The 14,008-nt window shown below is 49.7% G+C and overlaps 1 long non-coding RNA gene across 1 annotated transcript; it reads right to left on the reverse strand.

The window, feature by feature from the left end:
* Positions 1–671: 671 nt before the first annotated feature.
* On the reverse strand, positions 672–13,690 carry LOC142906342 (uncharacterized). Its single transcript, XR_012930157.1, has 3 exons — positions 13,266–13,690; positions 11,538–11,647; positions 672–1,090 (listed from the first exon to the last, which is right to left on the reverse strand). It is a non-coding gene; the product is annotated as an uncharacterized LOC142906342 (long non-coding RNA).
* Positions 13,691–14,008: the final 318 nt, after the last annotated feature.

The raw sequence follows: 14,008 nt of genomic DNA on the forward strand, positions 1-14,008 counted from the left end.
ACTGGTTGTGAGAGAGAGAGGTATTGGTTGTGTGAGAGAGAGGTACTGGTTGTGAGAGAGGTACTGGTTGTGTGAGAGAGGTACTGGTTGTGTGAGAGAGGTACTGGTTGTGTGAGAGAGAGGTACTGGTTGTGAGAGAGAGGTACTGGTTGTGTGAGAGAGGTACTGGTTGTGTGAGAGAGAGAGGTATTGGTTGTGAGAGAGAGGTACTGGTTGTGAGAGAGAGGTACGGGTTGTGAGAGAGAGGTACTGGTTGTGCGAGAGAGGTACTGGTTGTGTGAGAGAGAGGTACTGGTTGTGAGAGAGAGGTATTGGTTGTGAGAGAGAGGTACTGGTTGTGAGAGAGAGGTACTGGTTGTGTGAAAGAGAGGTACTGGTTGTGAGAGAGAGGTACTGGTTGTGTGAGAGAGGTACTGGTTGTGTGAGAGAGAGGTACTGGTTGTGAGAGAGGTACTGGTTGTGTGAGAGAGAGGTACTCGTTGTGTGAGAGAGAGGTACTGGTTGTGAGAGAGAGGTACTGGTTGTGTGAGAGAGAGGTACTGGTTGTGAGAGAAAGGTACTGGATGTGAGAGAGAGGTACTGGTTGTGTGAGAGAGGTACTGGTTGTGTGAGAGAGAGGTACTGGTTGTGAGAGAGGTACTGGTTGTGAGAGAGAGGTACTGGTTGTGTGAGATGCGTTACCTTCCCGAATGTCAACGCTAAGATTGCCAGTGGAGCTCTTTCTGCCCCAACGATTCAGGTACAGATCTCAAAGTCGCGCAGCGCACAAGCGGTCACCGGGTTTGACGATTCGGTCAACCCCGACCTGGGACTACTCAGAGCTCTCTCACCTCTCGCAGCAGCAGCAGCGGCTCCTGCTGCTCCTGTCCCAGCCTCTGCAGGCGACGCAGCGATGAGCTCAGTGCGGGCGACTCTCTCCTGAGCTCTGGCTCGCTCTCCGCTTCTACCCTCACCACTGAGTGAGCGCCTCTCGCCCAGTGATGCGGGGAGGTGCGATTGGGCCGTGGAGTTTCACTTCGCTTGGCTCCCTGCCAGGGGCTTTCCAGGCTGAGACGCGGGGCGGGGGCAGCACCCGGGCTAGCCACGTGGTCTGGTGGTGAAGGGCCATTGCAAAACATTTTTTTAATGTAAGGGAGCGGTAATTACCAATATGTTGGATGTGATGATGGTTGTGTTTACACTGTGGTGTATGGTGCATGGTGTGTGTAGTGTGGAGTAATGATGGGTGTGTTTACACTGTGGTGTATGGTACATGGTGTGTGTAGTGTGGTGTGATGCTGGGTGTGTTTACACTGTGGTGTATGGTACATGGTGTGTGTAGTGTGGAGTGATGATGGGTGTGTTTACACTGTGTGGTGTATGGAGTGTGTAGTGTGGTGTGATGCTGGGTGTGTTTACACTGTGTGGTACATGGTGTGTGTAGTGTGGAGTGATGATGGCTGTGTTGACACTGCGCAGTGCAGGATCTTTTATATTTTAACAGCAATTACATGTTTGTATAGAGATGACATCGATGCTCATCAGGGATCATCCAGTGTAAGGGTTGTGAGTGCATTGAATAATGCATTTTTTATAAAGAATACTGTAATGTGCAGCTCAAGTTTGTGTGGATCACACTTCGGGTTCCCTGTTACTAATTGAGTTTGCTTTGGTAAATTACAAACAAATTGTTCGTAAAATAATACAGTCACGTTTTTATTGACGTTTTGAAACGGTTCCCTGTTTATGTAACATATGGAGCAAGTACCGATGCTCGCTGTTTGCATCACAACCTGTGTCTGCGTACCCGTGATTGTGTAGCTAACAATTGTGCGGCATGGGGACGCTCTCAAATTTGAGAGGGGCAAACTAAGACAAGTCAAAGTGAACGACTTCAACTGTCTCTCGCCTCAACCAGCACGGTGTGGCGCTCATCTTCATTGGTGGCTCTGAGTCAGCAGTGGAAATTCGTGAACCCGTTCAACACAGAGGCTGGGTGCCCACTGGCACGCTCACTTTGCTGACCCGCCCATACTGGACAACTGTGAGAAAGAGCTTCAAAGCTCATCGGATTCCTCCACTCTAAATAAATACAGATTCTGATTCTGACTTTACAGCACCACGACTGGTGTGAGGGTCAAAGTAACGCGTTCCGCACAGTGCCCGGATACGGAACCCAAGCACGCAGGTAACGTTCGGGGATTTCCGACAGTGGCGGCGTTGTTCACTCGCGGGTTCCTGAGACGCTCGGCACACAGAGCCGCCCTGCAGCCCAACCACACCCAGCACCGTGCATGTGGGCATGGTCCCTATGTACCTGTGTACAGGTGTGTAGGTACAGATACACAGTGTAGCTGCATGATCTCCCTATGTACCTGTGTACAGGTGTGTGGGTACAGATACACAGTGTAGCTGCATGATCTCCCTATGTACCTGTGTACAGGTGTGTGGGAACAGATACACATTGAAGCTGCATGATCTCCCTATGTACCTGTGTACAGGTGTGTGGGTACAGATACACAGTGAAGCTACATGATCTCCCTATGTACCTGTGTACCTGTGTACAGGTGTGTAGGTACAGATACAGTGTAGCTGCATGATCTCCCTTATATACCTGTGTACAGGTGTGTGGGTACAGATACACAGTGAAGCTGCATGATCTACCCTAATGTACCTGTGTACAGGTGTGTAGGTACAGATACACAGTGAAGCTGCATGAATCTCCCTTATGTACCTGTGTACAGGTGTGTGGGTCAACTCTACTCAAGACTCTTAAGAGGCCCAAATGCCCACTGACAGTGTTTTGGGAGTTTACCCTCCACACTCTAGATTGTCACTGCACGTGGCGTCACTGATAGATGCACAATGAATGTTTTGTCTGATGCTATATTCAGCTGTTTAGCTGTGTTCATTAACACTTCGCTAATTTGCACAAAGAACTTCACGTGTGCCCACGTTGTTATATTAGACCACAAACTGAAACATTTAGAAACTATGGCCAACCAACAGGCAGCAGTGAAACAAAGACAACTTTAGAGCGGCTTCGTCTTTATGAGGACTCATCAGTGGAGCAGTCATCAGTCTTCACTGCTGCCGTATGCCCCAGGGAGCCTTACGCAGGGACAGGGCTCACCTCTACGCTATGGTTGGCCATTTTTTCTAATTGTTTTAAGTTGTGGTCTATAAATACAACATGGTCATAAATGTAAGTTATGTCTGAGCTCGTGGTCTGGATGAGGCTGAGAGGCGTTGTACATGCAGTGTGCATCTGTGTGCGTTGTTAAATTGATTTGGAAAGTTAGTGCTTTAACATGCTGTTATTCATCAGTGGATAGAGCACGGGTAATCAGGATGAGGGATCGCTTTGAAGCCTACTTGGTTCAATATAGTATCTGGTGAGTGTCATGTGAGTGGTGTCAGGAGTGTAGTATCTGGTGAGTGGTGTCTGGTGAGTGGCAGGCGATTAGTGAGTGTTAAGTGAGTGGTGTCAATGTCTGGTGGGTGTTGACTGGTATCAGTTGAGTGGTGTGATGAGTGTGAGTGTCTTGTGAGTAGTGTAAGATAAGTGGTGAGCGCTAGATGAGTGGTGTAAGGTGAGTAGTCAGTGGTGAGTATGAGTGCTGAGGACTAGATGAGTGTTAGTGGTGAGGGCTACATGAGTGTGAGTGGTAAGGGCTAGGTGAGTGTAAGTGGTGAGTGAGTGGTCGAGAGTGAGTGGTGAGTGTGAGTGGTGAGACATCAGGCTGACCACGAGTGCTGAGGGCTACATGAGTGGTGTATGATAAGTGTTGAGTGGTGAGGGCTAGGTGAGTGTGAGTGGTGAGGACTGTGTGAGTGGTAAGGGCTAGGTGAGTCTGAGTGGTGAGTGGTGGTGAGTGTGAGTGGTGAGACATGGTCAGGCTGATTACGAGTGGTGAGGGCTATATGAGTGGTATACGATGAGTGTTGAGGGCTAGGTGAGTGGTGAGTGAGTGATGAGTGAGTGTGAGTGGTGAGGGCTGTGTGAGTGGTAAGGGATAGGTGAGTGAGTGGTGAGTGAGTGGTGAGTGAGTGTGAGTGGTGAGGGCTGTGTGAGTGGTAAGGGATAGGTGAGTGAGTGGCGAGTGAGTGGTGAGTGTGAGTGGTGAGGGCTGTGTGAGTGGTAAGGGCTAGGTGAGTGGTGAGTGGTTAGTATGAGTGGTGAGTGTGAGTGGTGAGTGGGTGGTGAGTGAGTGGTGAGTGTGATGTGAGTGGTGAGTGTGAGTGGTGAGTATGAGTGGTGAGTGTGAGAGGTGAGTATGAGTGGTGAGTGAGTGGTGAGTGAGTGAGTGGTGAGTGTGAGTGGTGAGTAAGTGAGTGAGTGGTGAGTGGTGAGTGTGAGTGGTGAGTGAGTGTGAGTGGTGAGTGTGAGTGAGTGGTGAGTGTGAGTGGTGAGTATGAGTATGAGTAGTGAGTGAGTGGTGAGTGTGAGTGGTGAGTGTGAGTGAGTGGTGAGTGTGAGTGGTGAGTGTGAGTGAGTGGTGAGTGAGTGGTGAGTGTGAGTGGTGAGTGTGAGTGGTGAGTGAGTGGTGAGTTTGAGTGGTGAGTATGCGTGGTGAGTGAGTGGTGAGTGAGTGGTAAGGGCTAGGTGAGTATGAGTAGTGAGTGAGTGGTGAGTGGTGAGAGTGAGTGGTGAGTGTGAGTGGTGAGTGAGTGGTGAGTGAGTGTGAGTAGTGAGTGAGTAGTGAGTGTGAGTAGTGAGTGAGTAGTGAGTGAGTGGTGAGTGAGTGGTGTGAGTGGTGAGTGAGTGGTGAGTGAGAGTGGTGAGTGGTGAGTGTGAGTGAGTGGTGAGTGAGTGGTGAGTGAGTGTGAGTTGGTGAGTGAGTGAGAGTAGTGAGTGGTGAGTGAGTGGTGAGTGAGTGGTGAGTGGTGTGAGTGGTGAGTGAGTGTGAGTGGTGAGTGTGAGTGGTGAGTGAGTGTGAGTGGTGAGGGTGAGTGTGAGTGGTGAGTGAGTGGTGAGTGTGGGTGGTGAGTGAGTGGTGAGTGTGAGTGGTGAGTGAGTAGTGAGTGTGAGTAGTGAGTGAGTGTGGAGTATGAGTGAGTGGTGAGTGAGTGTGAGTGGTGAGTGTGAGTGGTGAGTATGAGTGGTGAGTGTGAGTGGTGAGGGTGAGAGTGAGTAGTGAGTGGTGAGTGAGTGGTGTGTGTGAGTGGTGAGTGAGTGGTGAGTGGTTGAGTGAGTGGTGAGTGTGAGTGATGAGTGGTGGTGAGTGAGTGGTGAGTGTGGTGTGGTGAGTGTGAGTGAGTGGTGAGTGAGTGTGAGTGGTGAGTGTGAGTGGTGAGTGAGTGGTGAGTTTGAGTGGTGAGTATGCGTGGTGAGTGAGTGGTGAGTGAGTGGTAAGGGCTAGGTGAGTATGAGTAGTGAGTGAGTGGTGAGTGGTGAGAGTGAGTGGTGAGTGTGAGTGGTGAGTGAGTGGTGAGTGAGTGAGTGTGAGTAGTGAGTGAGTAGTGAGTGTGAGTAGTGAGTGAGTAGTGAGTGAGTGGTGAGTGGTGAGTGAGTGGTGTGAGTGGTGAGTGAGTGAGTGTGAGTGAGTGGTGAGTGTGAGTGAGTGGTGAGTGAGTGGTGAGTGAGTGTGAGTGGGAGTGAGTGAGTGTGAGTAGTGAGTGGTGAGTGAGTGGTGAGTGTGTGAGTGGTGAGTGAGTGTGAGTGGTGAGGGTGAGTGGTGAGTGAGTGGTGAGTGAGTGGTGAATGTGAGTGGTGAGTGTGAGTGGTGAGTGAGTGTGAGTGGTGAGGGTGTGTGTGAGTGGTGAGTGAGTGGTGAGTGAGTGTGGGTGGTGAGTGAGTGGTGAGTGTGTAGTGAGTGAGTAGTGAGTATGAGTGAGTGGTGAGTGAGTGTGAGTGGTGAGTGTGAGTGGTGGAGTATGAAGTGGTGAGTGTGAGTAGTGAGTGGTGAGTGAGTGGTGAGTATGAGTGGTGAGTGAGTAGTGAGTGTGAGTGGTGAGTATGAGTGGTGAGTGTGAGTGGTGAGTATGAGTGGTGAGTGTGAGTGGTGAGTGTGAGTGGAGAGTGAGTGTGAGTATGAGTGAGTGGTGAGTAGTGAGTGAGTGGTGAGTGAGTGGTGAGTGTGAGTGGTGAGTGGTGAGTGAGTGGTGAGTGTGAGTGGTGAGTGAGTGTGAGTGGTGAGTGGTGAGTGTGAGTGGTGAGTGAGTGTGAGAGTGAGTGCGAGGGTGAGTGAGTGAGTGGTGAGTGTGATGGTGAGTGTGAGTGTGAGTGTGAGTGGTGAGTGGAGTGTGAGTGATGAGTATGTGAGTGGTGAGTGGTGAGTGTGAGTGGTGAGTGAGTGTGAGTGTGAGTGGTTAGAGTGTGAGTGAGTGGTGAGCGTGAGTGGTGAGCTATGAGTATGAGTAGTGAGTGAGTGGTGAGTGTGAGTGGTGAGTGTGAGTGAGTGGTGAGTGTGAGTGGTGAGTGTGAGTGAGTGGGAGTGAGTGGTGAGTGTGAGTGGTGAGTGTGAGTGGTGAGTGAGTGGTGAGTTTGAGTGGTGAGTATGCGTGGTGAGTGAGTGGTGAGTGAGTGGCTAAGGCTAGGTGAGTATGAGTAGTGAGTGAGTGGTGAGTGGTGAGAGTGAGTGGTGAGTGTGAGTGGTGAGTGAGTGGTGAGTGAGTGTGAGTAGTGAGTGAGTAGTGAGTGTGAGTAGTGAGTGAGTAGGTGAGTGAGTGGTGAGTGAGTGGTGTGATGTGGTGACTTGAGTGGTGAGTGAGAGTGGAGTGAGTGGTGAGTGAGTGGTGAGTGAGTGTGAGTGGTGAGTGAGTGAGTGTGAGTAGTGAGATGGTGAGTGAGTGGTGAGTGGTGTGAGTGGTGAGTGAGTGTGAGTGGTGAGGGTGAGTGGTGAGTGAGTGGTGAGTGAGTGGTGAATGTGAGTGGTGAGTGTGAGTGGTGAGTGAGTGTGAGTGGTGAGGGTGAGTGTGAGTGGTGAGGAGTGGTGAGTGTGGGTGGTGAGTGAGTGGTGAGTGTGAGTGGTGAGTGAGTAGTGAGTGTGAGCTAGTGAGTGAGTAGTGAGTATGAGTGAGTGGTGAGTGAGTGTGAGTGGTGAGAGTGAGTGGTGAGTATGAGTGGTGAGTAGTGAGTGGTGAGTGAGTGGTGAGTATGAGTGGTGAGTGTGAGTGGTGAGTGAGTAGTGAGTGTGAGTGGTGAGTATGAGTGGTGAGTGTGAGTGGTGAGTATGAGGGTGAGTGTGAGTGGTGAGTGGGAGTGTGAGTGGAGAGTGAGTAGTGAGTATGAGTGAGTGGTGAGTGGTGAGTAGTGAGTGAGATGGTGAGTGAGTGGTGAGTGTGAGTGGTGAGTGAGTGGTGAGTGTGAGTGGTGAGTGAGTGTGAGTGGTGAGTGGTGAGTGTGAGTGGTGAGTGAGTGTGAGTAGTGAGTGAGAGTGGTGAGTGAGTGGTGAGTGTGAGTGGTGAGTGTGAGTATGAGTGTGAGTGGTGAGTGTGAGTGGTGAGTGCTGAGTGGTAAGTGAGTGGTGAGTGTGAGTGGTGAGTGAGTGGTGGGTGTGAGTGGTGAGTGAGTGGTGAGTGGTGAGTGAGTGGTGACTTTGAGTAGTGAGTGAGTAGTGAGTGGTGAGTGTGAGTGGTGAGTGAGTGGTGAGTGTGAGTGGTGAGTGAATGGTAGTGTGAGTGGTGAGTGAGTGTGAGTGGTGAGTGAGTGGTGAGGGAGTGGTGAGTCGTGAGTAGTGAGTGAGTATTGAGTGGTGATTGTGAGTGGTGAGTGAGTGGTGAGTGTGAGTGGTGAGTGTGAGTGGTGAGTAGTGAGTGTGAGTGGTGAGTGAGTGGGTGAGTGTGAGTGGTGAGTGTGAGTGGTGAGGGTGAGAGTGAGTAGTGAGTGGTGAGTGAGTGGTGAGTGTGAGTGGTGGTGAGTGCGTGAGTGGTGAGTGAGTGGTGAGTGTGAGTGATGGTGAGTGGTGAGTGAGTGGTGAGTGTGAGTGGTGAGTGTGAGTGAGTGGTGAGTGAGTGTGAGTGGTGAGTGTGAGTGGTGAGTGAGTGGTGAGTTTGAGTGGTTGAGTATGCGTGGTGAGTGAGTGGTGAGTGAGTGGTAAGGGCTAGGTGAGTATCAGTAGTGAGTGAGTGGTGAGTGGTGAGAGTGAGTGGTGAGTGTGAGTGGTGAGTGAGTGGTGAGTGAGTGAGTGTGAGTAGTGAGTGAGTAGTGAGTGTGAGTAGTGAGTGAGTAGTGAGTGAGTGGTGAGTGGTGAGTGAGTAGGTGTGAGTGGTGAGTGAGTGAGTGTGAGTGAGTGGTGAGTGTGAGTGGAGGTGAGTGAGTGGTGAGTGAGTGTGAGTGGTGAGTGAGTGAGTGTGAGTAGTGAGTGGTGAGTGAGTGGTGAGTGGTGTGAGTGGTGAGTGAGTGTGAGTGGTGAGGTGAGTGGTGAGTGAGTGGTGAGTGAGTGGTGAATGTGAGTGGTGAGTGAGTGGTGAGTGAGTGTGAGTGGTGAGGGTGAGTGTGAGTGGTGAGTGAGTGGTGAGTGAGTGTGGGTGGTGAGTGAGTGGTGAGTGTGAGTGGTGAGTGAGTAGTGAGTGAGTAGTGAGTATGAGTGAGTGGTGAGTGGAGTGTGAGTGGTGAGTGGTGAGTGGTGAGTATGAGTGGTGAGTGTGGAGTAGTGAGTGGTGAGTGAGTGGTGAGTATGAGTGGTGAGTGAGTAGTGAGTGTGAGTGGTGAGTATTGAGTGGTGAGTGTGAGTGGTGAGTATGAGTGGTGAGTGTGAGTGGTGAGTGTGAGTGGAGAGTGAGTAGTGAGTATGAGTGAGTGGTGAGTGGTGAGTAGTGAGTGAGTGGTGAGTGAGTGGTGAGTGTGAGTGGTGAGTGAGTGGTGAGTGTGAGTGGTGAGTGAGTGTGAGTGGTGAGTGGTGAGTGTGAGTGGTGAGTGAGTGTGAGTAGTGAGTGCGAGTGGTGAGTGAGTGGTGAGTGTGAGTGGTGAGTGTGAGTATGAGGGTGAGTGGTGAGTGTGAGTGGTGAGTGTGAGTGGTGAGTGTGAGTGGTAAGTGAGTGGTGAGTGTGAGTGGTGAGTGAGTGGTGGGTGTGAGTGGTGAGTGAGTGGTGAGTGGTGAGTGAGTGGTGACTTTGAGTAGTGAGTGAGTAGTGAGTGGTGAGTGTGAGTGGTGAGTGAGTGGTGAGTGTGAGTGGTGAGTGAGTGGTAAGTGTGAGTGGTGAGTGAGTGTGAGTGGTGAGTGAGTGGTGAGTGGTGAGTGTGAGTAGTGAGTGAGTATTGAGTGGTGATTGTGAGTGGTGAGTGAGTGGTGAGTGTGAGTGGTGAGTGTGAGTGGTGAGTAGTGAGTGTGAGTGGTGAGTGAGTGGTGAGTGTGAGTGGTGAGTGTGAGTGGTGAGGGTGAGAGTGAGTAGTGAGTGTGAGTGGTGAGTGAGTGGTGAGTGTGAGTGGTGAGTGAGTGGTGAGTGAGTGGTGAGTGTGAGTGATGAGTGAGTGGTGAGTGAGTGGTGAGTGTGAGTGGTGAGTGAGTGGTGAGTGTGAGTGGTGAGTGAGTGGTGAGTGTGAGTGGTGAGTGTGAGTGGTGAGTGAGTGGTGAGTGAGTGGTGAGTGTGAGTGGTGAGTGTGAGTGGTGAGTGAGTGGTGAGTGTGAGTGGTGAGTGTGAGTGAGTGGTGAGTGTGAGTGGTGAGTGTGAGTGGTGAGTGTGAGTGGTGAGTGTGAGTGGTGAGTGAGTGGTGAGAGAGTGGTGAGTGTGAGTGGTGAGTGTGAGTGGTGAGTGAGTGGTGAGTGGTGAGTGAGTGGTGAGTGTGAGTGGTGAGTGTGAGTGGTGAGTGAGTGGTGAGTGTGAGTGGTGAGTGAGTGGTGAGTGAGTGGGTGAGTTTGAGTTGTGAGTGTGAGTGGTGAGTGAATGGTGAGTGGTGAGTGTGAGTGGTGAGTGTGAGTGGTGAGTGAGTGGTGAGTGAGTGGTGAGTGTGAGTGAGTGGTGAGTGGTGAGTGTGAGTGGTGAGTGTGAGTGGTGGTGAGTGGTGAGTGTGAGTGGTGAGTGTGAGTGGTGAGTGAGTGTGAGTGGTGAGTGTGAGTGGTGAGTGAGTGGTGAGTGTGAGTGGTGAGTGAGTGGTGAGTGTGAGTGGTGAGTGAGTGGTGAGTGTGAGTGGTGAGTGTGAGTGGTGAGTGTCAGTGGTGAGTGAGTGGTGATTGTGACTGGTGAGTGTGAGTGGTGAGTGAGTGGTGAGTGTGAGTGGTGAGTGTGAGTGGTGAGTGTGAGTGGTGAGTGAGAGTGGTGAGTGAGTGGTGAGTGTGAGTAGTGAGTGGTGAGTGTGAGTGGTGAGTGAGTGGTGAGTTTGAGTGGTGAGTGTGAGTGGTGAGTAGTGAGTATGAGTGGTGATTATGAGTGGTGAGTGTGAGTGAGTGGTGAGTGTGAGTGGTGAGTGAGTGTGAGTAGTGAGTGTGAGTGGTGAGTGTGAGTGGTGAGTGAGTGGTGAGTGTGAGTGGTGAGTGAGTGATGAGTGTGAGTAGTGAGTGTGAGTGGTGAGTGTAAGTGGTGAGTGAGTGGTGAGTGTGAGTGGTGAGTGTGAGTGGTGAGTGAGTGGTGAATGTGAGTGGTGAGTGTGAGTGAGTGGTGAGTGTGAGTGGTGAGTGAGTGGTGAGTGTGAGTGATGAGTGTGAGTGGTGAGTGTGAGTGGTGAGTGAGTGGTGAGTGTGAGTGAGTAGTGAGTGGTGAGTGGTGAGTGTGAGTGGTGAGTGAGTGGTGAGTGGTGAGTGTGAGTGGTGAGTGAGTGGTGAGTGTGAGTGGTGAGTGTGAGTGGTGAGTGAGTGGTGAGTGTGAGTGGTGAGTGTGAGTGGTGAGTGAGTGTGAGTGAGTGAGTGGTGAGTGTGAGTGGTGAGTGTGAGTGAGTGGTGAGTGTGAGTGGTGAGTATGAGTATGAGTAGTGAGTGAGTGGTGAGTGTGAGTGGTGAGTGTGAGTGGTGAGTGTGAGTGGTGAGTGAGTGGTGAGTGTGAGTGGTGAGAGTGAGTGGTGAGTGTGAGTGGTGAGTGAGTGGTGAGTGAGTGGTGAGTGTGAGTGGTGAGTGAGTGGTGAGTGAGTGGTGAGAGTGAGTGGTGAGTGTGAGTGGTGAGTGAGTGGTGAGTGTGAGTGGTGAGCGTGAGTGGTGAGTGAGTGGTGAGTGTGAGTGGTGAGGGCTGTGTGAGTGGTAAGGGCTAGGTGAGTGGTGAGTGGTTAGTATGAGTGGTGAGTGAGTGGTGAGTGAGTGTGAGTGGTGAGTGAGTGGTGAGTGTGAGTGGTGAGTGTGAGTGGTGAGTGTGAGTGGTGAGTGTGAGTGGTGAGTGTGAGTGGTGAGTGAGTGTTGAGTGTGAGTGGTGAGGGTTGTGTGAGTGGTAAGGGCTAGGTGAGTGGTGAGACATCGTCAGGCTGGCCACGAGGACCAAGGCGAGGAGCGCCGAGATACGTCGGGGTTATTGTTGTTGTTGTTCTAGGGGTTTATTTTATACTGGCAGGAAGTAACCCGGCGTTGCCCCGGGGGGAAAAAATATATTTCAAAACGTGTCTTCACTTAGCAGCGTTACTACTGGGTAGCCTGCATCCAGTGTATGATCGTCTCGTCGCGTGCGGCGGTGGGGTAAAGTGTGGGTAAGCTCACCTCTTCCAGGGCATCTGGTCAACGTGGAGTAATCGAACAGGCGCCCTCTCGAGCTGCCTCCACTGAAGCCCCTTCCACGAGCAGCGGTGCGAGCACTTGCAGGGCTGCGCCTTGACGATTTAACAGAAACACGAGGAGGGCACATCGTCCACGCAGTGACCTCGAATCCATTATAATCAGCAGCGTGTTCATAATCATCAACATTATCATCACCATCTTCTTAATTATCATCTTCGGTAGCGTTTTCAGAATTATCAGCAATGCGATGACTGTCATCAGCAGTAACGTCTTAAAAACTGTCATCAGCAGCATATTTAGCAGCAGCAGCAGCATGGTCATAACTACTATAATTATAACTAACATAATTATCAACAGCAGCAGCAATATCGTTATAATCAGCATCATAATTATAATCAGCCGCAACATTGTTAAAACTATCATCAACAGCATCCTAATTACTGTCATCACCATCATCGCATTATCCTCATTATCATCAACGCCTTCGTCAAAATGATCATCATCAACTTCATAATGATAATCAGCAGCAACGTCATCATCAATACCACCATCAGGAACATCGTCATCATCATCATCAGCGTTGCATTGATTACTAGCGGGAAGTACCCGGCGTTGCCCGGGGGAAAAATATATTTGAAAATGTATCTTAAAAACACAACATATACTTTTGATTTAAAGCTTTCGTGACTGCAGGGATTCATATTCTTAGTTCTTTCGGTAAAGTCACGTAGAAGGGAAACAATAAAATAATAAAAACATAAAACAATAAAATTCTCACGACGTTTCGACTGCAACACAAGCAATCATCATCAGGTGTGAAAACCACAACAAGAAAATTTGAAACATTTTCTTGAAAAATTGTCTTGTTGTGGTTTTCACACCTGATGATGATTGCTTGTGTTGCAGTCGAAACGTCGTGAGAATTTGATTGTTTTATATAATTTTTATTTTATTGTTTCCCTTCTATGTGACTTTACCGAAAGAACCAAGAATACATAACATATACTGTACATACATAAATACTAAGCTATTGTGAAAGCCCGGCGTTCCGTTTGTCCAATTTGTCCGTCAACAAAATTAAAGAGGCTTGCAGAAGTCCTGAATCAAAATGTCGTAGAAAGTGGGGGGTAAATAGTTTACCTAAAAGGTTTCCACAAATTGTCGACCCCCAGCCAATTTTATTTTGTAGGCATAGACACCTACACACCTACACACAATAGTTAGTAGTGTCTAGTGACTCTATTGCAGTGTCTGCTGACTGTAGTAGTATCTACTGACTTTACAGTAGTATCTACTGACTGTAGTATCTACTGACAGTAGTAGTATCTGCTGACTCTATAGTAGTATCTACTGTCTCTGTAGTAGTATCTATTGACTCTATAGCAGTGTCTATCTCTGTAGTAGTAACTGCACACGTTGAGGTGGGGAGGGGCGAGGACATCAAACCGTGCAAAATTTACCTCAGCGTTGTGCCTCTGTGTTGTAGTAGTATCAACATTTACCTCAGCGTTGTGTCTCTGTGTTGTAGTAGTATCAACATTTACCTCAGCGTTGTGCCTGTGTTGTAGTAGTATCAACATTTACCTCAGCGTTGTGTCTCTGTGTTGTAGTAGTATCAACATTTACCTCAGCGTTGTGCCTCTGTGTTGTAGTAGTATCAACATTTACCTCAGCGTTGTGTCTCTGTGTTGTAGTAGTATCAACATTTACCTCAGCGTAGTGTCCGTGTTGTTTTCCCGCCTTTTTGACGCGAGGGGGAAGCTCCCTCACGTCGCCGCTGAGCGAGGCCGTGTGCGCTGCCAGGGGCAACTACGAGGCGGGATTCCCGCGCGTGCGTTGCCAGGGGCAACTACGAGGCGGGATTCCCGCGCGTGGGTTGCCAGGGGCAACCACGGGGCGGAATTCCCGCGCGTGCGTTGCCAGGGGCAACCACGGGGCGGAATTCCCGCGCATGCGCAGATGCGTGCTTTGGCGTTCGCGATCAGCGTAGTAATATAAATTATTATAAAGTGTGATTTTATTATTCTTGGTTCTTTCGATGAAGACCGCTTGTGTTGCGATCGAAACGTGGTGGGTTTTAAAAAATTGTATTTTTTATTTAATTTGTATTTTCTATCTACGTGACTTTCCCCAAAGAACCATGAATTCATGCAGTCACGAAAGTTTTAAGTCAAAATGTGATTTTATTTGTTTACGTTTGACGGAGGAAAACAAACAGCGCATTTTTGTCGGCGGGGCTTAGTGCGTTGCAAGGCGTGCGCAGACAGAGAGACAAAAAAAATACTTTTATAGGTAAGAAGATTGTTTTTTACTTTAAACTTTCTTGACTGCAGGAATTAATATTCTTGGTTCTTTCATTGGAGCTCTGTCGTCCCGACAGTTTTGTTACTTCACCTTGTGTTGTGGCCGAAACGTCTTGAGAATTTTATTGTCTTATTTTATTATTTTATTCT

This window comes from Petromyzon marinus, chromosome 1, assembly GCF_048934315.1.
Source record: "Petromyzon marinus isolate PM22_M1 ecotype Great Lakes invasive population chromosome 1, UKy_Petmar_22M1.pri1.0, whole genome shotgun sequence".
Taxonomy (NCBI): domain Eukaryota; kingdom Metazoa; phylum Chordata; class Hyperoartia; order Petromyzontiformes; family Petromyzontidae; genus Petromyzon; species Petromyzon marinus.